At 54.0% G+C, this 26,083-nt stretch overlaps 1 protein-coding gene across 2 annotated transcripts in view; it reads left to right on the top strand.

Annotated features, from left to right (window-relative positions):
* Positions 1 to 26,083, top strand: part of HOMER3 (homer scaffold protein 3) — a 328,522-nt gene that overhangs the window by 287,266 nt on the left and 15,173 nt on the right. The window lies entirely within an intron of this gene.

Below are 26,083 nucleotides of genomic sequence, written 5' to 3'. Positions count from 1 at the left end.
AGATATTTAAAGTTGCCACATTAAACACTAATGGATTCAACTCTCTTGTCTCCAAACAACAAACACTCTCGCATTTTAAGAAAATGGGAATAAACATTATACTCCTCAAAGAAACGTATTTCAGGGAAGGTAAAATACTCTCGTTTGAGAAAGCGTACTATGATGGATGGTATCACGCTGCCTCCCTGCATCCAAAATCAAGGGGGGGTCTCTGTGGCCTTAGCCAGGGGAATCCCCTTCCTTTTGCAAAGTTTACTAGTGGATCCTGAGGGATGCTACTTATTTGTTAAAGTCGCTACTTATTTGTTAAAGGCTTGTTGGCTGTCATGCCGCTTGTGCCGCATGATCCCCGGAGTCGGGTCCTCGCGGCCACTCCGGGAGCCCCCTCTAGTGGGCACGCGCATCTCACCTTACGGCTGCTGGCCGTTGCTGGTGTGCACGCGCATCTCCTGCTGGATCCTTCGGCTGACGCCTGTGCCCTGCACGCGTGTGCGCGCTCATCTCCATGCTGCCTGTAACGGTTCCACTCTATGTTCTTGGAGGACCTAATCCAGCGACTCTCTCTATGGTCCTGGAGGGCCTGAGCCAGTAATCCTCTCTATGGTCCTGGAGGACCCGACCTGGAAATCCTCTCTATGGTCCTGGAGGACCTGACCTAGCAGTCCTCTCTATGGTTCTGTTGGATCTGACGGGGAAATCCTCTCTGTGATCCTGGAGGACCTGACCCGGAAGTCCAAGTATCCATGCCCTATATCGTGCCGCCTCTTCCTATGGGAGGGGCCTGATTATCGTGTTGCATCCCTGCTAGACCTGCTTGGTCTCTGCTCGGTCGCTCCCTCTATTCTGCGCCCCTGCACTCTGCCCTGTTGTGCTTTATCGCACACGCTCTGTGCTTGTACTTCGTCTCATGTTCTGTACTTGTCTTGTATCCTGTACCTTGTCTTGTATTCTGTACTTTGCCTTGTGTCCTATACCTAGCTTTGTGTGGCTTTCCTTTCCTCTGCTCTGTTGTGCTCCTTTGGCAAAGGCTCTGCTTCTTTCCCATGCTCTGTCCTCTTTCCGATCGTGCTCTCTTGCACAACCCTCCGTCATTATGAGCAATGTGAGGTCACTCGGGAATAAGATGGACGAACTGTCGGCGCTGACCAGACATCATCGGGAATTTAGGGAGTGCAGTATGTTGATGTTTACAGAGACCTGGCTCACCGAAGGTACTCCGGACACTGTTGTCTCATTGGATGGCTTTAAACTCATTCGCGTGGACAGGACAAGGGAGAGCGGTAAGAGGAAAGGAGGAGGGCTGTCGATATTTGTGAATGATCGATGGTGTAACTCTAGGCATATCGTGGTCAAAGAGCAAACATGCTGTAAGGACATTGAGCTATTAGCTGTGGGCATGAGACCTTTTTATTTACCGAGGGAACTATCACATGCAATCATGATAGCTGCATATGTCCCCCCTTCTGCGAAAGCTGATGCCACCACTGAGGTCCTACAATCCACAGTGAGCATGATGCAGTCCCTTTACCCCCAAGCACTCCTTCTGGTTTCGGGAGACTTCAATCATGTGTCTCCAGCATCCATACTACCCGGTTGCACACAGTATGTTACCTGCCTCACTAGAGACAACAAAATATTGGACTTGTTCTTTGCCAATGTGAGAGGGGCATATGCATCGTCAGCCCTACCGCCCCTTGGAAGATCGGATCACATCCTAGTGCACCTCCAACCCGTGTACAAGCCACTTGTACAGAGAGAACCTGCTGTCACTCGCACAGTGAGGATATGGACTGAGGAGAGTGATGATGCTCTGAGAGACTGCTTTGAAACAACCACTTGGGATGTGCTGCAAGATTCCTATGGTGATGACATGGATGGTCTCACACACTGTATAACGGACTACATTAATTTCTGTGTAGACAACACGGTACCCACAAAAGTAGTGAGGTGCTTCTCTAACAATAAACCATGGATCAGCCCCGGAATAAAGGCTCTTCTCAAAGAGAAGAAGTTGGCCTTCAGATCAGGTGACAAGGGCAGGCTGAGAGAGGTGCAGAAAGATCTGAAAAATCTAATCAGGCAGGGAAAGGCTAATTATAAGAGAAAGATTGAACTGAAATTGTCACAGAAAACGATTCATGAAGTCTAGGAGGGTCTAAAGTCCATATCTGGGCATAGACAGACTGTCTCTAGGATGGTTGTAGATAAAGAGGGGCTTACTGAAATTAATCTATTCTTTAACAGATTTAATCACACACTGGCTGCTCCTGCCCCTGCATACCATTCACACCTCTCTGCTACAATAACCTCACCCCCTGCTACAACTTGTCAACTGAGCCAGGGTCTGTTCTTCACAAGTGCCCAGGTTGCAAAAGAACTGGATAAGATCAAAGTTTTGAAGGCTGCAGGTCCTGAAGGCATCAGTGCAAGGCTAATCAGAACCTGCGGGCACCAGCTGAGTGAGATCATTACATATCTGTTCAATATGAGCCTGAGAATAGGTATAGTACCACAACTGTGGAAATTATCGTGTGTGGTACCAGTTCCGAAGAAACCTTATCCGAAAGACCTTAATGACTATAGACCTGTAGCATTGACATCACACCTGATGAAGGTACTAGAGAGATTGGTTCTCACACGTCTCCGTCCTCTAGTGAGCTTGGATATGGACCCTCTCCAGTTTGCCTACAGGCCGGGCATTGGTGTGGATGATGCCATTATCCACCTTCTAGATAGGACTCTCTCTCACCTGGAGAAACCTGGGAACACTGTGAGAATAATGTTCTTCGTTTTCTCTAGTGCTTTTTAATACCATACAGCCAGGTCTACTGAGAGACAAGCTGGGCCTTGTTGGCGTGGACCTCCAACTCTCTACCTGGATCCTTAACTACCTCACGAACCGACCTCAGTTTGTAAAGGTTCGGGACAGTGTGTCTTTCCTTGCCCACCTGTTAGTGCCTCAGCTGTGCCTGCCTCAGTTGTGCACGCCTGCTTGTGCCTCAGCCATACTCGCCAGCCAGTGACTTAGCTGTGTCCGCCTGTTTGTGCCTCAGCCGTGCCCGCCTTAGCCGTGCCCGCCTGTCTGTGCCTCAGCCCGACCAACATGCCAGTGCCCCAGTCGTGCCCTCTGTGCTTCTTTGCACTCACACTGTCTCTGCACTGTACACCTCGTACCTCTTGGCACATGCAGGCCCTTGCCTGCTCCCTGGCGTTCCTCCTCATGCTCCCTAAGCACGCGCAGGTCCTAGCCAGAACCCTGCCTAGTACTCAGGCCCTGGCCTGAGCCCTGGCGTGTCCTTATGCATGCACTTAGCCTGAATCCTGGCGTGTTCCCTAAGTACGCACCCTTGCCTTGAACCTTGGACCCTGGTGTGTTCCCTAAGCACACACCCTGCCTTGAACCTTGGACCTTGGCGTGTCTCCCAAGCAGGCACCTTGCCTTGAACCTTGGACCCAGGTGTGTCTCCTAGCACGCACCTTGTCTTGAACCCTGAACCCTGCCGTGCTTTCTAGCACGCGCAGGCCCTAGCCTTGTACCTTGGACCCTGGTGTGTCTCCTAACATGCACCTTGCCTTGAACCTTGGACCCTGGCGTGCCACCTAGCACGTACCATACCTTGGACCTTGGCGTGCCCTGGCACGCGCCTTGCTATGCATCACTGTGTCCTCGCAACTATGTCTTGTACCTGGTGAAACCCTGAGACCACGTTTTACTGGTGAAACCCTGTGACCACGCTTTGCCATTTCTTGTACCCTGCACGTTCCCTGTTGCCAGACACTCACACTTGTGTCTTCCATGAGCCGGCCGTCTGGTTCCAGCAGTCGTGGTGGCTCAACCCTTTGGTCTTGCCCCTGACACTCCCTGTATAGGGGGTGGTCCTCACAAGGTCAGCTTGCCCTAGGTGAGTGGGTGCCACGACCCAGAGGGTCCACTCTAGAAATCGACACAGCAGAACCCGTCACATTGGCGGGCATCGTGTTCACCATTTGTAGCCTATATACTCCAAATAAAAGACATTTAAAATGGTTATTATTGGTGTTAAAAAAATTAGAGACTTCAGAAAAGGTACACTAAATATGGGGGGGGGGAGATCTTAATGTCACTCTAGAACAACTTATCGACACAACCAAAGCAAGAAATGCAATGTCATTAAGAGACCTAATAACTAGGATCAAAGCAGTGCTTCATTCACTTAACCTGATTGACCTGTGGCGATATCTACATCCAAAGGAGCGGGATTACACATACTATTCATTCCCACATAACTCTTATAAACAATTAGACTACCTATTTGCCCTCAGATCACTTTTGCCTCGTGTCCGACGAGCAGCGATTCTCCCATCCCCCTTCTCGACCATTCAATTGTTTTGGTGGATCTAACTTTTTCCAAAGCTTTCTCTCCCCTGTAGATCATGGCAACTAAATGAATCCCTGCTAGACAATCCCACATTTAAAACTACAGCCTTATCATTGTACTTTGATTGCAATAATACAGCAGGGATATCACACCAAATAATGTGGGAGGCACACAAAGCTATAATTCGGGGAGAAATTATCTCCATTACCTCATATCTAAACAGATCAAAGAATCAGAAAATGAAATATTAATTTTAGAAACCCAACACAAAAAAACAGAGTAACATACTCTTACAGAACTGGCGACCAAAAGACAACAATTAAAAGATCTGCTTACAGCACAGTTGGTCAAATTATACGTGTCATGGAAAATTCGTATATACATACGTGGGGATAGAGATTCCAAACTGACAATGGCGATGATAAGAAGAAAACAGATGCATACTTTTGTCCTCTCCATTACCACTAGTTCAGGCACTAAAACCCAGAACTACTCCTAAATAGAAGCAGAATTCTTGAAATTTTATAAGAATCTTTATCATTTACGTCCAAATGAAACATCGCAAGAGAAATCTCAAAGGAGACAGGACATTAGAACTTTTCTAAGTGCCTTGAACCTCCCTAAACTGACTGATACTCAGCGACAAAAACTAACTAGATCATTCTCCCTCGGGGAGCTCCAGTCTGCCCTGTCAGGGTGCCCTAAAGGGAAGGATCCTGGACCAGATGGACTCCCGGCCTATTATTACAAATCCTTCACCTCGATCCTGCTTCCACATCTCCTTGACATGTACAGTTCAATGCTAAGAGGCGGGGAGGCTCCGTGTCAGATGCTGGAGGCCAGAATCTCCTTAATTTATAAAGAGGGTAAAGTCAAGAACAATGCGTTAGCTATAGACCGATATCACTGCTTAATACAGACTTAAAACTTTATGCAAGAATGCTGGCCAACAAAATCGCTGACCTTCTGCCTCTGTTAATCTCCAAAAACCAGTCCGGTTTTGTGAGGGGGAGGGAGGGAAGGGATAAAATTCTGCTCCTAAAACAATACGCAATATCTCGTAAACTACCTCTGGTATTATTGGGCATTGACGCCGAGAAGGCCCTAGACAGCGTAGACTGGACGTTTCTTGAGGAGACTTTGGTTCAATTTAGGTTTCCCCCTTTAATCATAAATGCAATAATGGGAATGTACTCGGCCCCTTCAGCGCGGATCAGACTTAATGGCTCACTAACAGATCTATTCCAGATTTGCAATGGAACGAGACAGGGATGCCCACCGTCGCCTTTTTTGTTTGCGATAACTTTGGAGCCCCTGTTGCAGACCATTCAAGAGTGCCCCAAGATTGAGGGTATACGCATGGGTGATGATCACAACAAAACAGCTTCTTTTGCGGATGACCTCTTGTTTGTGATATCCAAGCCATTAAGAGGACTACCAGCCTTAATGGGCATTCTAGACAGATATGGTGACTTATTGAATTTCAAAATAAATATGACTAAGTCCGAGGCACTGGGTCTGGATCTGTCTGAGGGGTTGACGCGCAAACTAAAGCTAAAATACCCTTTCGTCTGGCCATCTAGGTTTATTATGTATCTCAGTATCAAAATAGGAATGACAGACAGGGATCTCTTCATTTTAAACATAAAGCCCCTAATAGAAATCACAAATACCTGTATTCGCTCCTGGAGAAACAAGTTCCTCTCCTGGATGGGGAGAAAAAAATATGTTGAAAAGTCTAATCTTACCCAAATTTCTATATCTATTTAACATGCTTCCCATTCCAATTCCCTCATACTTTCTGGGGCAAATTCAGTCGATTTTTTTCAAATACATATGGCAAAGGTGCAAACCCCAAAACAACTCTAAAACGCTTACTCTGCCAAAAAAACTGGGTGGAATGGGAGCCCTGGACATTGCAAAATATTACCAAGCTGCCCAGCTCACAAGGACAGTAGACTGGATAAGAGGCAACGAAAATAAACAATGGGTAAAAATAGAAGAGTATATTTCCCCATACCCATTATTCTTGCTGTTGTTGTGGCCTACCAATGTCCAAGGCCCCCATCGTTATTCTAATATTCACACTCAAACCACAATCAATATATGGAAAAAGACAATCAACACTTTAGTACCCTCTCTTTCACCACTAACCAAAATCACTGATCTATTAGAAATCCCCTCCAGTAGGGGTGAATAAAATCCTACTTGATCAACTTTTCGCAGATGGCACACTCTTACCACTACAAGAAATGCGTAAGATACCAGGTCTTTATGGGCTTACATTCCTTCAGCATGCAACCTTTTTCTCTTTCTTCCACCGACATAAACAACAGTTGGATCTGGACAGACCACTTACGCCTTTCGAAGACTTTTGTGCCAAAACCAGTAATATACCAACAGCTGCTTAAAGGGAATCTCACCTCATTTTTGGCCTATGAGATGCGGCCACTGCCATCAGGGGCGTATCTACAGCATTCTGTAATGCTGTAGATAAGCCCCTGATGTAACCTGAAAGATAAGAAAAGCGAGTTAGATTATACTCACCAGGGTGCGCGGTCCGGTGCGGTGTGTGTCACGGTCCGGTCCGGCGCCTCCCATCTTCTAGCGATGACGTCCTCCTCCTTACTTCTGCCCCAGCTCCTATGCAGGCGTACTATATCTTCCCTATTGAGGGCAGAGCAGAGTACTGCAGTGCACAGGCACCAGGATAGGTCAGAGAGGTCTGGCTTCTGCGCACTGCAGTACTTTACTTTGCCCTCAACAGGGCAGGTAATGTACGCCTGCGCAGGAGCTGCAGCAGAAGTAAGAAGGAGGACGTCATTGCTAGAAGATGGAAGGCGCCGGACCGCGACACCCATCAGACCGGACCGGACCCCCGGGTGAGTATAATCTAACTCGTTTTTGTTATCTTTCAGGTTACATCGGGGGCTTATCTACAGCATTACAGAATGGCGGTGGCTGCAGCTCATAAGCTAAAAATAAGGTGACAGATTCCCTTTAAAAACTGGTACTAGTTTAAAACGGGCGTACCTAGCACATTGGGAGAAAGATCTTAGTCGTTCCTTTACAGAAACACAGATAACATATCTATCAAAATTCACATGGCCCTTTGCACTGTGTACGAATTCAGGAGAATTCCTTTAAAAAAATAACTAGGTGGTATACCACCCCTAAACAGATACATAGGTGGCAAAGGTCAACACGTGATACATGCTGGAGGTGTTATAAAGACGAAGGAGGATATTTCCTCATATGGTGGTCTTGTCCAATTCTGCAAAAATTCTGGGAGAAGATATCCATACCTGTTTCTGAAGTTCTGGGCAAAAAGATCACACTAACACCCGAAATTGCACTATTAAACCTTCCAATTTGGCCAAACAATAAGCCAGACACAAGTTTGGCAGAATCTAAAATCGCAGCAGGTAAATCCTTGATTCCTAGCTACTGGCAATCTCCTGCTATACCTACAACTCAGCAACTCTACCACAAAATAGACCAAATCTACCACATTGCAGAATTAAGGCCGGAGTGAACCATTGTGTAAACAAATTTCGTGAAACTTGGCAACCTTGGATCCACTTCCGATCCGAACCTCTGTATTACACAGCAATCTCATAATAACACCCGAGGTACTCCTTCCTTCCCTGTTCCACCCCTCCCCTCTCGTTAGCCCCCCACCCCCCTTCTCTTTCGAAAGTTCTCTATCCCTTAATTTCCCTGTTTGCCTCCCCTTTCTTTTATATACTGTACCTGTGTACTTTTATATCTTCGGGTTATGTATGTTTAAGTATAGAATTTCCAGAAATAATACAGCTTTAACCAAGAATGGACCAATCCGACGAATTAAGTTGTTGTCAGAGACACCGCACTGAACTTGCTCACTGAGCCAGTGTGCGTGTCCTGAGTAAAGCGAAAGTGTGCTCAAAGCTACCTGTGGAGCGGGCAGCAACCGAATAGATGTGTACTTCAGAGCCGCAGGACCAGAAGCACGTGACTGCTAGAGGTGTGGCCTAAACGCCACAGAGCTAGGAGCTGCAAGACAATTCCTAGCAGAGTAACTGCGAGACAAAGTTACCCAGGGGCATAGACAGTGAGAATAGTCAGGACGTAGCCAATGAGTCACACACAGAGATAGCTGCAAGGTACCAAAGGGGGCGAGCAGAGAGTAGTCAGGTCACAGGCAATGAGTCATACACAGATAATAACGCAGTACAAAATTAACAGGCAAACTCACAACGGGAAACAGAGCCGGGTCAGAACCATATAAACAAGCAATAGCAACAAACAGGCACATGGGGGTCAGTACACTAGGCCAAAGGCAAAAGTATAACTGACAGGGATTGAAGCTACCCAGGGGTTTATGAAGCTCTCCCAGAACCAGAAAGAGGCCACAATCATTAACCCCAAGTGTGCAGGTCAAAACCTGCACAGGGCTCCAGACATTAACCCCCGGTGTGCAGCTCAAAAACCTGCACTGGGATCATGACAGTACCCCCCTCTCTACGGAGGGCCTCTGGACCCTCAGGCTTCCCCGGGTACTTGGCATGGAACGCCTGAACCAGGCGATCTGCATGTACCGAGTGAGCAGGGACCCATGAGCGCTCTTCTGGTCCATATCCCTTCCAGTGGACCAGGTACTGCAAAGAGCGGCGCACCCGCCGAGAGTCCACAATATGTCCGACCTCATACTCCAATTGACCCTCCACCAGCACTGGAGGAACAACAGTCTCAGAGTTCTCTTTGACAGATCCTGCTGGTTTCAACAGAGACTTATGGAACACATTAGATATTTTTAAGGAGGCGGGGAGACGCAACCTATATGCCACAGGGTTGACTATCTCCATAATCTCGTACGGACCAATGAACTTTGGTCCCAACTTAACTGATGGTACCTTTAAGTTGATGTTACGTGTGGAGAGCCAAACCTTCTCTCCCACCTGAAACATATCTCCCGACGCTCTCTTTTTGTCCGCAAAATATTTGTATCTCCCCTGGGCCCGAGAGATATTACGCCGGACTTCAGCCCAGAGGTTTTTTAACCGTTGAACGGACCCCTCTGCTCCTGGACAACCGGAATCCACCCGAGAAAACTCCCCAAAATGCGGATTAAAGCCATAGTTAATCGGGAATGGGGACATGTTGGTGGACTGACTCACCCGGTTGTTAAAAGCGAATTCAGCCAACGGTAACGCATCACACCAATCCTCCTGTCTGGCGGAGGTCAGACCCCTGAGAATTTGTTCCAGGGATTGATTGGTGCGTTCTGTCTGACCATTGCTCTCCGGGTGATATGCCGACGAGAAGGAGAGTGAGATGCCCAATTTCATACAGAACGCCCTCCAAAATTTGGCCACAAACTGCACACCTCTGTCAGACACAACATTCAGGGGTACCCCATGCAATCGGACCACATGCTGCACAAACAACCTAGACAATGTTTCTGCTGAAGGTAATGCTGCCAAGGGAATGAAATGGGCCTGTTTAGAAAACCTATCCACCACCATCCAGATCACGGTATTGCCCCTGGAAGGTGGAAGGCCGGTAATAAAATCCATGGAAAGATGAGTCCATGGCCTATCAGGAACCGGTAAAGGTATGAGTTCCCCAGCCGGTCGGTTATGCGAGCTTTTGGAACGGGCACACATGCCACAAGCAGAAACAAATTCCTTGACATCGGACCTTAATGAAGGCCACCAAAAACCCCTGGCTACTGCCTCTCTAGTGGCCGTGATACCTGGATGAGCACTCAGCCTAGAATCGTGAAACTCCTGCAGAAGTCTAGGCCGCAATGAATCTGGAACAAACAGTTTATCGCTTGGCCTGGTTGCCGGAGCTAGGGCCTGAGCCCTTAGGATTTCTTGTTCCAACTCAGTTGAGACCCCTGCCACTACCACCCCTGGGGGAAGAATGGAGGACGGCGGCTCAGGGGGAGACACTGGATCAAAACTTCTGGACAGGGCATCCGCTTTAACATTTTTGGACCCCGGTCGAAAAGTAATTGAGAACTGAAATCGTGAAAAAAAAAGTGACCAACGGGCCTGTCTAGGAGTAAGCCTCTTAGCAGACTCAAGGTATGCCAAATTTTTGTGATCCGTGACAACCGTGATAGGGTGAGCCGCCCCTTCCAAAAAGTGCCTCCATTCCTCAAACGCCAGCTTGACCGCAAGAAGTTCTCTATTGCCTACATCATAGTTTTTCTCAGCTGAAGAGAACTTCTTGGAGAAGAAGGCACAGGGTTTGAGATTGGTAAGGGTGGCCGGACCCTGGGACAGCAAAGCCCCCACACCCACTTCAGAAGCATCCACCTCCACAATGAATGGTTTGGACGGGTCAGGTTGCACCAACACCGGGGCAGACATAAAACATTTCTTAATCGCTGAGAAGGATTCCTTAGCGAGTACAGACCAATTTTTCACATCAGCTCCCTTCTGGGTAAGATCCCTGAGTGGTTTAACCACTTGTGAGAAACCTTTAATGAATCTCCGGTAATAATTCGCAAATCCTAAGAAGCGCTGGAGCCCCTTGAGATCTCGAGGCTGAACCCAGTCAGCGATCGCCAGCACCTTCTTAGGATCCATACGAAACCCCTCACAGGACACAATCAACCCCAAAAAAGACAGCTCCTGTACAAAAAACGAACATTTTTCCAATTTGGCGAACAATTGGTTCTCCCTGAGTCTCTGGAGAACTGTCTTTAGATGTTGCAAGTGAGATTGACTGTCCGGGGAATACACCAAAATATCATCCAAATAAATAATAACAAAACGGCCTATCAGATCAGAAAACACAACATTGATGAAATTTTGGAAAATAGCGGGCGCATTAGTTAACCCAAATGGCATTACCAGTTTCTCAAAGAGTCCTTCTGATGTGAGGAATGCTGTTTTCCACTCGTCCCCTTCCCGAACCCTTATCAGATTGTAGGCCCCCCGCAGATCTAACTTGGAGAACCATTGGGCCCCAGCTAACTGGTTACATAAGTCTGGGATGAGGGGAAGCGGGTACGAGTTCCTAACCGTTATCTTGTTCAGTTCCCGAAAGTCGAGGCACGGCCGCAAACCACCATCTTTTTTCTTCACAAAGAAGAACCCTGCTGCCACAGGTGACACAGAAGGCCTGATATGCCCCTTGCGGAGACTCTCAGCTATGTACTCCATCATGGCTTGGCGCTCAGGCCCAGACAAATTGAACAATCGAGCCTTAGGTAACTTGGCTCCGGGTACTAAATCAATGGCACAATCATAGGGTCTATGTGGTGGCAGCGCCTTAGCTTCACTTTCGGAAAAAACGTCTTCGAAATCTTTCAGGTACTCCGGAATACCTTCCAGATCGACAGACGACACAGACACGGATTTAACAGTGTTAACAAGATGTCCCCGGTTACCACATTTATTATTGCATCCCCATTGAGTGATTTCCCCTGTAACCCAATCAATGGTAGGATTATGGCGTTGAAGCCAGGGCATCCCCAGTACCAGTCCTGCAGGCAAGTTATCTAGCACCAGACAACTTAGTTTCTCCACATGAGTGGAACCCACTTTTAGAGAAAAAAGTTCAGACCTGCAACAGATACCGTCTTGGGTAAGAGGAGATGAGTCAATTGCCACAAGTTTAACAGGATCGTGAAACCTGACTGTCCCTATCTTATTAAGAGTCATAACCTTGGTATCAATCAGGTTCACAGCTGAACCGCAGTCAATAAAAGCAGTAGTCTGAACAGGACCATAACCAAGTTCCAGTTCCACCTGCAGCACCATTTTTGCACATCAGGAAAATTGTACCTGAAGGTCTGGGTAGCCTCCTCGATTACTACCCAGACCTAGTCGTTTCCCGCCATCTTGAAGGATGACGGACAGGAGGGGCAGTCCTTCTTCCAATGTCCAGATTTCCCACAATAGAAGCACAACTGCTTTTCCCGGCGGCGTCTTCTTTCCTTTCCCTCACAGGTGACAGCGCTCACCCCCATAGCCATAGGAAGAGTCTGGGTCTCATCTCCACTGAAGAATAAGGGCGTTTCCCGTTGCATAATGCCTCTAGCCCGCAGCCTGCGATCCATGCGAACCGCTTGGACCATGGCATCCTCCATGGAGTCAGGCGGAGGATGAAGTGCCAAAGCATCCTTCAGACGTTCACACAGGCCTCTGTGGAACAGCCCCCGAAGGGCGGCATCAGTCCAGGAAATCTCCGCTGCCCAACGTCTGAATTCAGTACAGAACCATTCGGCCGAGTGCTCCCCCTGACAGACACTCATCACTTTGTCCTCAGTCAACCGCACTCTATCAGGCTCATCATAAATAAGCCCTAAGGCTTCAAAAAATGCATCCACAGATATTCTCTCAGGGGCAGAAGAGGAAAGCGAGAATGCCCAGGCTTGTGGGGACCCCCTAAGCAGGGACATCACCACCCCCACCCTCTGTTTCTCATCCCCAGAGGAGCGGGGTCTCAAAGAAAAAAAAAGCTTACAGCCCTCCTTAAATGCCCTGAAATCATCCTTGTTACCAGAAAATATATCTGGCAATTTAACTGGGGATTCAGGTGGGACTAAAATGACATCTCTATTCCCCACCTACTGGAAGCCTGCGGAAAGTACCCCCTGAACTGAGTCCTCAACCCTCCGTTGGGACTGGGCCAGAGCTTGGTGTTCCAAACTAAGCTTCTGCAGTGACTGAGTCAAGCTTTTCACCTGCTCAGATAAAGCACACATTGGGTCCATGCTGCAGAAGTGAGGAGAGAAAAAAAATGGTAGGCCAGTTATAATGTCAGAGACACCGCACTGAACTTGCTCACTGAGCCAGTGTACGTGTCCTGAGTAAAGCGAAAGCGTGCTCAAAGCTACCTGTGGAGCGGGCAGCAACCGAATAGATGTGTACTTCAGAGCCGCAAGACCTGAAGCACGTGACTGCTAGAGGCGTGGCCTAAACTCCACAGAGCTAGGAGCTGCAAGACAATTCCTAGCAGAGTAACTGCGAGACAAAGTTACCCAGGGGCATAGACAGTGAGAATAGTCAGGACGTAGCCAATGAGTCACACACAGAGATAGCTGCAAGGTACCAAAGGGGGCGAGCAGAGAGTAGTCAGGTCACAGGCAATGAGTCATACACAGATAATAACGCAGTACAAAATCAACAGGCAAACTCACAACGGGAAACAGAGCCGGGTCAGAACCATATAAACAAGCAATAGCAACAAACAGGCACACGGGGGTCAGCACACTAAGCCAAAGGCAAAAGTATAACTGGCAGGGATTGAAGCTACCCAGGGGTTTATGAAGCTCTCCCAGAACCAGAAAGAGGCCACAATCATTAACCCCAAGTGTGCAGGTCAAAACCTGCACAGAGCTCCAGACATTAACTCCCGGTGTGCAGCTCAAAAACCTGCACTGGGATCATGACAGTTGTACATTAGAAGGTTAGTATCTTCACGAGACACTTCACATTACTGTTGTCGTGAACCATCTTAGATTCGAAGGCATTTGTATTAATATTTTACCAAGACAACTCTGGAGTGTTTGATTCACATTTAAGTAAGTTTACCCTTTGTATGTTCACGCTCATATATATTTTCGACAAAACCTTTTATTGTTACAGATTGGTTTGTATTGTATGATTTATTATCGTAATTAAAAAGAACATTGAAAGGAAATAATCTAAAATTGAACTTTTTGGACATAATGGCCATCGTTATGTTTGGAGGAAAAAGGGAGAAGCTTGGAAGCCTAAGAACACCATCCCAACTGTGAAGCACAGGGGTGGCAGCATCATGTTGTTTGGTTGTTTTGCTCCAGGAGGGGCTGGTGCACTTCACAATATAGATGACATCATGAGAAAAGAAGATTATGTGGCAATACTGAAGCAACATCTCAAGACATTAGCCAGGAAGTTAAAGCTTGGGTGGAAATGGGTCTTCCAAATGGACAATGACCCAAACCATACTGTCAAAATGGTAACAAAGTGTCTTAAGGATAACAAAGTCAATGGTTTGGCGTGGCCATCACAAAGCCCTGATCTCATTCCTATTGAAAATTTATGGGTAAAGCTGCAAGGCAGGTGAAAGCAAGGCAACCTACAAACCTGGATCAGTTACACCAGTTTTATCAGGAGGAATGGGCCCAAATTCTGACCAACTATTGTGAGAAGCTTCTGGAAGGATATCCCAAAGGTTTGACTCAAGTAATTCAGTTTAAGGGCAATGGTACCAAATACTAATGAAATGTATGTAAACTTTTGACTTTGCAATAAGTAATAAAATGACTTAAAACATTCTCTCATTATTCTGGCATTTGGCAAATATTAATTATGGTAATTGACTTAAAACGGGAAAGGTTTATTCTGATTTCATGTCACATATTGAGAAAAACATGCATATGTGTCTTTTTATATAGAGTATGTAAACTTCTAGTTTCAACTGTATGTGCTGTAAACAGTTTTCCTTTTGTGCCCCTTCATTTTAAAGTTCTTCTCCTGGTTATCGGTAGTTGAGATGCAAATTTTCCCTTCAACCAACTAGGCATATCACAGAACATCTCTGTAGGAAATAGCTTTTTCCCCAAAGCCACGCCAAAAGTAACGTTCTGTGATATATGCTCAGTTGGTTGAAGGGAAAATTTGCACCATTATTAGCAGACAAAGGACTTTGGAACGGAGAGGCGTAGAAGAAAAAGAAAAACTGTTCCAGTATGGAGAAACAGCAGCAATTGAAGGAGGTACTCATTTAAATTAAATGACCTTGGATTTAGCTGTACGTTCAGGCGATCACACCGCTTCTGGCAGCTTAACCAGCTAAATACTACGATCGATATTGCAGGCAGAGGGAGGGGATCCTTTCTACGCTCCAATTGGCGACGCCGAGGGCCGATCTTTGCCATGGTCACCCGAGGACGTCATGATGATATTCAGGTCACTAGGCTCAAGAAAGTTAGATAATGCGCAGTGCATGAGCTAACTAATTTGTGTCAGTGCAGCACTGACAGTTACAAAGCATAGCAATGCTCCAACATTGCTATGCTTTGACTAGAGTTGAGCAAATATTTCAATATTTGGTTCGGATTACAATCACCGTATTTGCAATATTTTCCAAACATAGCCGAACGCCATTGGAGTCAATGGGAGTACAGATGAGCGAATATGTTTGGAAACGATCGTCAAACATGAATTCGGCATGAATATGGTATGAATATGGCAAATTCAGATTCGGCGACTGTTTTCCAAACATTTTATTATTATTATGCATTTATATAGCGCCATTTATTCCATGGCGCTTTACATGTGAAAAGGGGAAATATAGACAAGTATAATAAACATGTGTAAGACAAGGGACACACAAGTACATAAGGAGAGGGGACCCTGCCTGCGAGGGTTCACAGTCTATAGGGATGGGTGAGGATACAGTAGGAGAGGGTAGGGCAGGTCGTGCGGTGGTTCAGTAGACTGAGGATCATTGCAGGCTGTAGGCTTGTTGGAACAGGTGGGTCTTCAGGTTCTTCTTGAAGGTTTCTGTTGATGGTGAGAGTCTGATGTGTTGCGGCAGAGAGTTCCAGAGTATGGGGGAAGCACGGGAGAAGTCTTGTATGCGGTTGTGGGAAGAAGAGATAGGGGGGAGTAGAGAAGGAGATCTTGAGATGATCGAAGGTTGCGTGCGGGTAGGTACCTAGAGACCATGTCACAGATGTATGGAGGAGACAGGTTGTGGATGGCTTTGTATGTCATGGCTAAGGTTTTGAATTGGAGCCTCTGGGCAATAGGAAGCCAGTGAAGGGCCTGGGATAGGGGGGAGTCTGGGGAATAGCGGGGAGACAGGTGGATTAGTCAGGCAGCAGAGTGTAGGATGGACTGGAGCGGTGCCGGAGTGCTAGAGGGGAGGCCAGAGAGTAGGAGGTTGCAGTTGTCGAGGCGGGAGATGATAAGAGCATGCACTAGTGTTTTTGTGGTTTCGTGGTTGAGGAATGAATGGATCTGGGAATTATTTTTGAGTTTGAGGCGGCAGGAGGAGGCGAGGGCTTGGATATGTGGTTTGAAAGAGAGCGCAGAGTCGAGGATCACCCCAAGGCACCGAGCGTGCGGGACTGGGGAAAGAGAGCAGCCATTGACATTGATGGATAGGTCTGGTGGAGGGGTAGAGTGAGATGGGGGAAAGATGATGAATTCTGTTTTGTCCATGTTCAGTTTGAGAAAGCGAGCAGAGAAGAAGGCTGAGATAGCAGACAGACATTGTGGGATTTCAGTCAGTAAGGAGGCGAGGTTGGGTCCAGATAGGAGATCTGCGTGTCATCGGCATAAAGGTGATACTGCAAACCGTGGGATTCTATGAGCTGTCCCAAGCCGAAGGTGTAGATGGAGAATAGTAGGGGTCCTTGGACAGAGCCTTGAGAAACACTGACAGACAGGGGGCGAGGTGAGGAGGTGGTGTGTGAGAGGGAGACACTAAATGTTCTGTCTGTTAGGTATGATGAGATCCAGGATAGGGCCAAGTCTGTGATGCCAAGAGATGAGAGAGTCTGTAGCAGGAGGGAATGGTCTACGGTGTCAAAGGCAGAGGACAGGTCCAGGAGAAGGACAGAATAGTGTCGCTTGCTCTTGGCGGTTAGTAAGTCGTTAGTGACTTTAGTTAGGGCAGTTTCAGTTGAGTGATGAGGTCAGAAGCCAGATTGTAATCGGTCAAAGAGGGAACAGGAGGAGAGGTGGGGGGACAGTTCAAGATATACATGCTGTTCCAGTAGTTTTGAGGTGTAAGGGAGAAGAGATATTGGGCGATAGTTAGACACAGAGGATGGGTCAAGGGAGGGCTCCCCCCAGGCAGCACACAGGGGGGGCCCCAGGCAGCACACGGGGGGCACCAGGCAGCACACAGGGGGCCCCAGGCAGCACATGGGGGCAGAGACAGTGCACAGGGCCCCAGACAGTGCACAGGGGCAGAGGCAACACACAGTGGCCCCAGGCAACGCACGGCGCAGAGACAGCACACAAAAAGGGTAAGAGACAGCGCTGTCTCTGCCCCCCTGTGCGCTGTCTCTGCCCCCTGTGCGCTGTCTGGGGCCCCGTGTGCTGCCAGGAGCCTCGTGTGCTGCCAGGGGCCCCGTTCGCTGTCTCTGTCCCCCCCGTGTGCTGCCTGGGGCCCCTGTGTGCTGCCTGGGGCCCCGTTTTTGATGGTTCTCATTCCCCCCACCCCACTCGCGTCGCTCGTTCCTCCCCGGCACCCATTCTCCACCCTCTCCACCCTGCTGCTCAGTCTCCCCCTGGCTCATTGCTCCCCCCGGCGCTCATTCTCCACCCCGCTGCTCAATCTCCCCCTGGCTCATTTCCCCCCCCCCGCGCTCATTCTCCACCGCGCTGCTCAGTCTCCCCCTGGCTCATTGCCCCCCGACGCTCATTCCCCCCTGGCCCCCATTCTCCCCATGGCCCATTGTCCCCCCAGCGCTCATTCTCCACCCCGCTGCTCAGTCTCCCCTGGATCATTGCTCCCCCCAGCTCTGATTCTCCACCCCGCTGCTCAGTCTCCCCCTGGCTCATTGCTCCCCCCGGCGCTCATTTCCCCCGGCGCTCATTCTCCACCCCGCTGCTCATTCTCCACCCCGCTGCTCAGTGTCCCCCTGGCTTTCCCCCCCGTGCTCATTCTCCACCCCGCTGCTCAGTTTCCCCCTGGCTCATTGCCCCCCCGGCGCTCATTCTCCCCCTGGCTCATTCCCCCCGTGCTCATTCTCCCCTGGCTCATTCCCCCCAGCGCTCATTCTCCACCACGCTGCTCAGTCTCTCCCCGGCCCCCATTCTCCCCCTGGCTCAATGCCCCCCAGCGCTCATTCTCCACCACGCTGCTCAGTCTCTCCCCAGCCCCCATTCTCCCCCTGGCTCATTGCCCCCCAGCGCTCATTCTCCACCCCGCCGCTCAGTCTCCCCCTGGCTCATTGCTCCCCATGGCGCTCATTCCCCCTCGGCGCTCATTCCCCACCCCGCTACTCAGTCTCCCCCTGGCTTATAGCCCCCCCCAGCGCTCATTCTCCCCCTGGCTCATTCCCCCCCAGCGCTCATTCTCCACCCCGCTGCTCAGTCTCCCCCCCGTCCCACATTCTCCCCCTGGCTCATTGCCCCCCCAGGGATCATTCTCCACCCCGCTGCTCAGTCTCCCCCTGGCTCGTTGCTCCCCCCCAGCGCTTATTCTCCTCCCCGCTGCTCAGTCTCCCCCTGCCTTATTGCTGCCCCCCAGCATTCATTCTCCACCTTGCTACTCAGTCTCCCCCTGGCTCATTGCACCCCCGGCACTCATTCTCCGCCATGGCGCTCATTCTCCCCCTGGATCATTGCCACCCGGCACTCATTCCCCCCGCGCTCATCCCCCCCCCCTGCTCTGTATCCCCCCGGCCCCCATTCTCCCCCTGGATCATTCATTGCCCCCCCCCGGCACTCATCCCCCCCTGCTGCTCAGTCTCGCCTGGCCCCCATTCTCCCCCTGGATCATTCATTGCCCCCCCGGCGCTCATCCCCCCCTCTGCTCAGTCTTGCCAGGCCTCCATTCTCCCCCTGGATCATTCATCGTTCACCCAGCGCTCATCCCCCCCGCTGCTCGGTCTCGCCAGGCCCCCCTTCTCCCCCCATTCTCCTCCTGGATCATTCTTTGCCCCCCCGGCGCTCATCCCCCCCCGCTGCTCGGTCTCGCCAGGCCCCCCTTCTCCCCCCATTCTCCTCCTGGATCATTCTTTGCCCCCCCGGCGCTCATCCCCTCCGCTGCTCAGTCTCGCCAGGCCCCCATTCTCCACTGCCCTGGATCATTCATTGCCCCCCCGGCGCTCATCCCCCCCCCGCTGCTCAGTCTCCCCAGGCCCCCATTCTCCCTCCATTCTCCCCCTGGATCATTCATTGCCCCCCCCGGCGCTCATCCCCCTGCTGCTCAGTCTCGCCAGGCCCCCATTCTCCCCCTGGATCATTCATTGCCCCCCCCGGCGCTCATCCCCTCCACCGCTGCTCAGTCTCGTCAGGCCCCCATTCTCCCCCTGGATCATTCATTGCCCCACCGGCGCTCATCCCCCCCCCGCTGCTCAGTCTCGCCAGGCCCCCATTCTCCCCTGCCCTGGATCATTCATTGCCCCTCCGGCACTCATCCCCCCCGCTGCTCAGTCTCGCCAGGCCCCCATTCTCCCCCTGGATCATTCATTGCCGCCCGGCGCTCATCCCCCCCTGCTGCTCAGTCTTGCCAGGCCCCCATTCTCCCCCTGGATCATCCATTGCCCCCCTAGCGCTCATCCCCCCCCGCTGCTCAGTCTCGCCAGGCCCCCATTATCCCCCCATTCTCCTCCTGAATCATTCATTGCCCCCCGGCGCTCATCCCGCCCCGCTGCTCAGTCTCGCCAGGCCCCCATTCTCCCTCCATTCTCCCCCTGGATCATTCATTGCCCCCCTGGCGCTCATTCCCCCCCCCCCGCTGCTCAGTCTCACCAGGCCCCCATTCTCCCCCTGGATCATTCATTGCCCCCCCGGCGCTCATCCCCTCCCCCACTGCTCAGTCTCACCAGGCCCCCATTCTCCCCCTGGATCATTCATTGCCCCCCCGGCGCTCATCCCCCCGCGGCTGTCTCGCCAGGCCCCCATTCTCCCCCCATTCTCCTCCTGGATCATTCTTTGCCCCCCCGGCGCTCATCCCCCCCCCGCTGCTCAGTCTCGCCAGGCCCCCATTCTCCCTTCTCCCCTGCCCTGGATCATTCATTGCCCCCCGGCGCTCATCCCCCCCCGCTGCTCAGTCTCGCTAGGCCCCCATTCTCCCCTGGATCATTCATTGCCCACCCAGCGCTCATCCCCCCCTCTGCTCAGTCTCGCCAGGCCCCCATTCTCCCCTGGATCATTCATTGCCCCCCGGCGCTCATCCCCCCCCGCTGCTCAGTCTTGCCAGGCCCCCATTCTCCCCTGGATCATTCATTGCCCACCCAGCGCTCATCCCCCTCCTCTGCTCAGTCTCGCCAGGCCCCCATTCTCCTCCTGGATCATTCTTTGCCCCCCCGGCGCTCATCCCCCCCACTGCTCAGTCTCGCCAGGCCCCCATTCTCCCCTGCCCTGGATCATTCATTGCCCCCCGGCGCTCATCCCCCCCCCGCTGCTCAGTCTCGCCAGGCCCCCATTCTCCCCCTGGATCATTCATTGCCCACCCAGCGCTCATCCCCCCCCGCTGCTCAGTCTCGCCAGGCCCCCATTCTCCCCTGGATCATTGATCGCCCACCCAGCGCTCATCCCCCCCCTCTGCTCAGTCTCGCCAGGTCCCCATTCTCCCCTGGATCATTCATTACCCCCCGGCGCTCATCCCCCCCCGCTGCTCAGTCTCGCCAGGCCCCCATTCTCCCCTGGATCATTCATTGCCCACCCAGCGCTCATCCCCCCCCTCTGCTCAGTCTCGCCAGGCCCCCATTCTCCTCCTGGATCATTCTTTGCCCCCCCGGCGCTCATCCCCCCCACTGCTCAGTCTCGCCAGGCCCCCATTCTCCCCTGCCCTGGATCATTCATTGCCCCCCGGCGCTCATCCCCCCCCCCGCTGCTCAGTCTCGCCAGGCCCCCATTCTCCCCCTGGATCATTCATTGCCCACCCAGCGCTCATCCTCCCCGCTGCTCGGTCTCGCCAGGCCCCCCTTCTCCCCCCATTCTCCTCCTGGATCATTCTTTGCCCCCCCGGCGCTCATCCCCCCCCCGCTGCTCGGTCTCGCCAGGCCCCCCTTCTCCCCCCATTCTCCTCCTGGATCATTCTTTGCCCCCCCGGCGCTCATCCCCCCCGCTGCTCAGTCTCGCCAGGCCCCCATTCTCCACTGCCCTGGATCATTCATTGCCCCCCCGGCGCTCATCCCCCCCCGCTGCTCAGTCTCCCCAGGCCCCCATTCTCCCTCCATTCTCCCCCTGGATCATTCATTGCCCCCCCCGGCGCTCATCCCCCTGCTGCTCAGTCTCGCCAGGCCCCCATTCTCCCCCTGGATCATTCATTGCCCCCCCCCGGCGCTCATCCCCTCCCCCGCTGCTCAGTCTCGTCATGCCCCCATTCTCCCCCTGGATCATTCATTGCCCCCCCCGGCGCTCATCCCCCCCGCTGCTCAGTCTCGCCAGGCCCCCATTCTCCCCTGCCCTGGATCATTCATTGCCCCTCCGGCACTCATCCCCCCCGCTGCTCAGTCTCGCCAGGCCCCCATTCTCCCCCTGGATCATTCATTGCCCCCCGGCGCTCATCCCCTCTCGCTGCTCTGTCTCGCCAGGCCCCCATTCTCCCCCTGGATCATTCATTGCCGCCCGGCGCTCATCCCCCCCGCTGCTTAGTCTCGCCAGGCCCCCATTCTCCCCCTGGATCATTCATTGCCCCCCCCGGCGCTCATCCCCCCCCGCTGCTCAGTCTCGCCAGGCCCCCATTCTCCCCTGCCCTGGATCATTCATTGCCCCTCCGGCACTCATCCCCCCCGCTGCTCAGTCTCGCCAGGCCCCCATTCTCCCCCTGGATCATTCATTGCCGCCCGGCGCTCATCCCCCCCTGCTGCTCAGTCTTGCCAGGCCCCCATTCTCCCCCTGGATCATCCATTGCCCCCCTAGCGCTCATCCCCCCCGCTGCTCAGTCTCGCCAGGCCCCCCATTATCCCCCCATTCTCCTCCTGGATCATTCTTTGCCCCCCGGCGCTCATCCCGCCCCGCTGCTCAGTCTCGCCAGGCCCCCATTCTCCCTCCATTCTCCCCCTGGATCATTCATTGCCCCCCTGGCGCTCATTCCCCCCCCCCGCTGCTCAGTCTCACCAGGCCCCCATTCTCCCCCTGGATCATTCATTGCCCCCCCGGCGCTCATCCCCTCCCCCACTGCTCAGTCTCACCAGGCCCCCATTCTCCCCCTGGATCATTCATTGCCCCCCTGGTGCTCATCCCCCCACGGCTCAGTCTCGCCAGGCCCCCATTCTCCCCCCATTCTCCTCCTGGATCATTCTTTGCCCCCCCGGCGCTCATCCCCCCCCGCTGCTCAGTCTCGCCAGGCCCCCATTCTCCCCTGCCCTGGATCATTCATTGCCCCCCGGCGCTCATCCCCCCCGCTGCTCAGTCTCGCCAGGCCCCCATTCTCCCCTGGATCATTCATCGCCCACCCAGCGCTCATCCCCCCTCTCTGCTCAGTCTCGCCAGGCCCCCATTCTCCCCTGGATCATTCATTGCCCCCCGGCGCTTATCCCCCCCCGCTGCTCAGTCTCGCCAGGCCCCCATTCTCCCCTGGATCATTCATTGCCCACCCAGCGCTCATCCCCCCCCTCTGCTCAGTCTCGCCAGGCCCCCATTCTCCTCCTGGATCATTCTTTGCCCCCCCGGCGCTCATCCCCCCCACTGCTCAGTCTCGCCAGGCCCCCATTCTCCCCTGCCCTGGATCATTCATTGCCCCCCGGCGCTCATCCCCCCCCCCGCTGCTCAGTCTCGCCAGGCCCCCATTCTCCCCCTGGATCATTCATTGCCCACCCAGCGCTCATCCCCCCCGCTGCTCGGTCTCGCCAGGCCCCCCTTCTCCCCCCATTCTCCTCCTGGATCATTCTTTGCCCCCCCGGCGCTCATCCCCCCCCGCTGCTCGGTCTCGCCAGGCCCCCCTTCTCCCCCATTCTCCTCCTGGATCATTCTTTGCCCCCCCGGCGCTCATCCCCCCCGCTGCTCAGTCTCGCCAGGCCCCCATTCTCCACTGCCCTGGATCATTCATTGCCCCCCCGGCGCTCATCCCCCCCCGCTGCTCAGTCTCCCCAGGCCCCCATTCTCCCTCCATTCTCCCCCTGGATCATTCATTGCCCCCCCCGGCGCTCATTCCCCTGCTGCTCAGTCTCGCCAGGCCCCCATTCTCCCCCTGGATCATTCATTGCCCCCCCCGGCGCTCATCCCCTCCCCAGCTGCTCAGTCTCGTCAGGCCCCCATTCTCCCCCTGGATCATTCATTGCCCCCCCCGGCGCTCATCCCCCCCGCTGCTCAGTCTCGCCAGGCCCCCATTCTCCCCTGCCCTGGATCATTCATTGCCCCTCCGGCACTCATCCCCCCCGCTGCTCAGTCTCGCCAGGCCCCCATTCTCCCCCTGGGTCATTCATTGCCCCCCGGCGCTCATCCCCTCTCGCTGCTCTGTCTCGCCAGGCCCCCATTCTCCCCCTGGATCATTCATTGCCGCCCGGCGCTCATCCCCCCCGCTGCTCAGTCTCTCCAGGCCCCCATTCTCCCCCTGGATCATCCAGTGCCCCCCTAGCGCTCATCCCCCCCGCTGCTCAGTCTCACCAGGCCCCCATTATCCCCCCATTCTCCTCCTGGATCATTCATTGCCCCCCGGCGCTCATCTCCCCCCCCCCCGCTGCTCAGTCTCGCCAGGCCCCCATTCTCCCCTGCCCTTGATCATTCATTGCCCCCCGTTGCTCATCCCCCCCCTGCTGCTCAGTCTCGCCAGGCCCCCATTCTTCCCCTGGATCATTCATTGCCCCCCCGGCGCTCATCCCCTCCCCCCGCTGCTCGGTCTCGCCAGGCTCCCCTTCTCCCCCCATTCTCTTCCTGGATCATTCATTGCCCCCCGGCGCTCATCCCCCTCCCCCGCTGCTCAGTCTCGTCAGGCCCCCATTCTCCCCCTGGATCATTCATTGCCCCCCCGGCGCTCATCCCCCCCCGCTGCTCAGTCTCGCCAGGCCCCCATTCTCCCCTGCCCTGGATCATTCATTGCCCCTCCGGCACTCATCCCCCCCGCTGCTCAGTCTCGCCAGGCCCCCATTCTCCCCCTGGATCATTCATTGCCGCCCGGCGCTCATCCCCCCCTGCTGCTCAGTCTTGCCAGGCCCCCATTCTCCCCCTGGATCATCCATTGCCCCCCTAGCGCTCATCCCCCCCCGCTGCTCAGTCTCGCCAGGCCCCCATTATCCCCCCATTCTCCTGGATCATTCATTGCCCCCCGGCGCTCATCCCGCCCCGCTGCTCAGTCTCGCCAGGCCCCCATTCTCCCTCCATTCTCCCCCTGGATCATTCATTGCCCCCCTGGCGCTCATTCCCCCCCCCGCTGCTCAGTCTCACCAGGCCCCCATTCTCCCCCTGGATCATTCATTGCCCCCCCGGCGCTCATCCCCTCCCCCACTGCTCAGTCTCACCAGGCCCCCATTCTCCCCCTGGATCATTCATTGCCCCCCCGGCGCTCATCCCCCCACGGCTCAGTCTCGCCAGGCCCCCATTCTCCCCCCATTCTCCTCCTGGATCATTCTTTGCCCCCCCGGCGCTCATCCCCCCCCGCTGCTCAGTCTCGCCAGGCCCCCATTCTCCCCTGCCCTGGATCATTCATTGCCCCCCGGCGCTCATCCCCTCCCTCTGCTCAGTCTCGCCAGGCCCCCATTCTCCCCTGGATCATTCATTGCCCCCCGGCGCTTATCCCCCCCAGCTGCTCAGTCTCGCCAGGCCCCCATTCTCCCCTGGATCATTCATTGCCCACCCAGCGCTCATCCCCCCCCTCTGCTCAGTCTCGCCAGGCCCCCATTCTCCCCTGGATCATTCATCGCCCACCCAGCGCTCATCCCCCCCCTCTGCTCAGTCTCGCCAGGCCCCCATTCTCCCCTGGATCATTCATTGCCCCCCGGCGCTTATCCCCCCCAGCTGCTCAGTCTCGCCAGGCCCCCATTCTCCCCTGGATCATTCATTGCCCACCCAGCGCTCATCCCCCCCCTCTGCTCAGTCTCGCCAGGCCCCCATTCTCCTCCTGGATCATTCTTTGCCCCCCCGGCCCTCATCCCCCCCACTGCTCAGTCTCGCCAGGCCCCCATTCTCCCCTGCCCTGGATCATTCATTGCCCCCCGGCGCTCATCCCCCCCCCGCTGCTCAGTCTCGCCAGGCCCCCATTCTCCCCCTGGATCATTCATTGCCCACCCAGCGCTCATCCCCCCCGCTGCTCGGTCTCGCCAGGCCCCCTTCTCCCCCCATTCTCCTCCTGGATCATTCTTTCCCCCCCCGTTGCTCGGTCTCGCCAGGCCCCCCTTCTCCCCCCATTCTCCTCCTGGATCATTCTTTGCCTCCCTGGCGCTCATCCCCCCCGCTGCTCAGTCTCGCCAGGCCCCCATTCTCCACTGCCCTGGATCATTCATTGCCCCCCCGGCGCTCATCCCCCCCCCCCGCTGCTCAGTCTCCCCAGGCCCCCATTCTCCCTCCATTCTCCCCCTGGATCATTCATTGCCCCCCCCCGGCGCTCATCCCCCTGCTGCTCAGTCTCGCCAGGCCCCCATTCTCCCCCTGGATCATTCATTGCCCCCCCCGGCGCTCATCCCCTCCCCCGCTGCTCAGTCTCGTCAGGCCCCCATTCTCCCCCTGGATCATTCATTGCCCCCCCTGGCGCTCATCCCCCCCGCTGCTCAGTCTCGCCAGGCCCCCATTCTCCCCTGCCCTGGATCATTCTTTGCCCCTCCGGCACTCATCCCCCCCGCTGCTCAGTCTCGCCAGGCCCCCATTCTCCCCCTGGATCATTCATTGCCCCCCGGCGCTCATCCCTTCTCGCTGCTCTGTCTCGCCAGGCCCCCATTCTCCCCCTGGATCATTCATTGCCGCCCGGCGCTCATCCCCCCGCTGCTCAGTCTCTCCAGGCCCCCATTCTCCCCCTGGATCATCCAGTGCCCCCCTAGCGCTCATCCCCCCTGCTGCTCAGTCTCACCAGGCCCCCATTATCCCCCCATTCTCCTCCTGGATCATTCATTGCCCCCCGGCGCTCATCTCCCCCCCCGCTGCTCAGTCTCGCCAGGCCCCCATTCTCCCCTG

This window comes from Dendrobates tinctorius, unplaced genomic scaffold, assembly GCF_039654945.1.
Source record: "Dendrobates tinctorius isolate UK_male_01 unplaced genomic scaffold, ASM3965494v1 ptg000219l, whole genome shotgun sequence".
Classification (NCBI taxonomy): Eukaryota; Metazoa; Chordata; class Amphibia; order Anura; family Dendrobatidae; genus Dendrobates; species Dendrobates tinctorius.
Note: the sequence above shows the minus strand (reverse complement) of the source record. Positions and strands in the feature narration are given on the sequence as shown.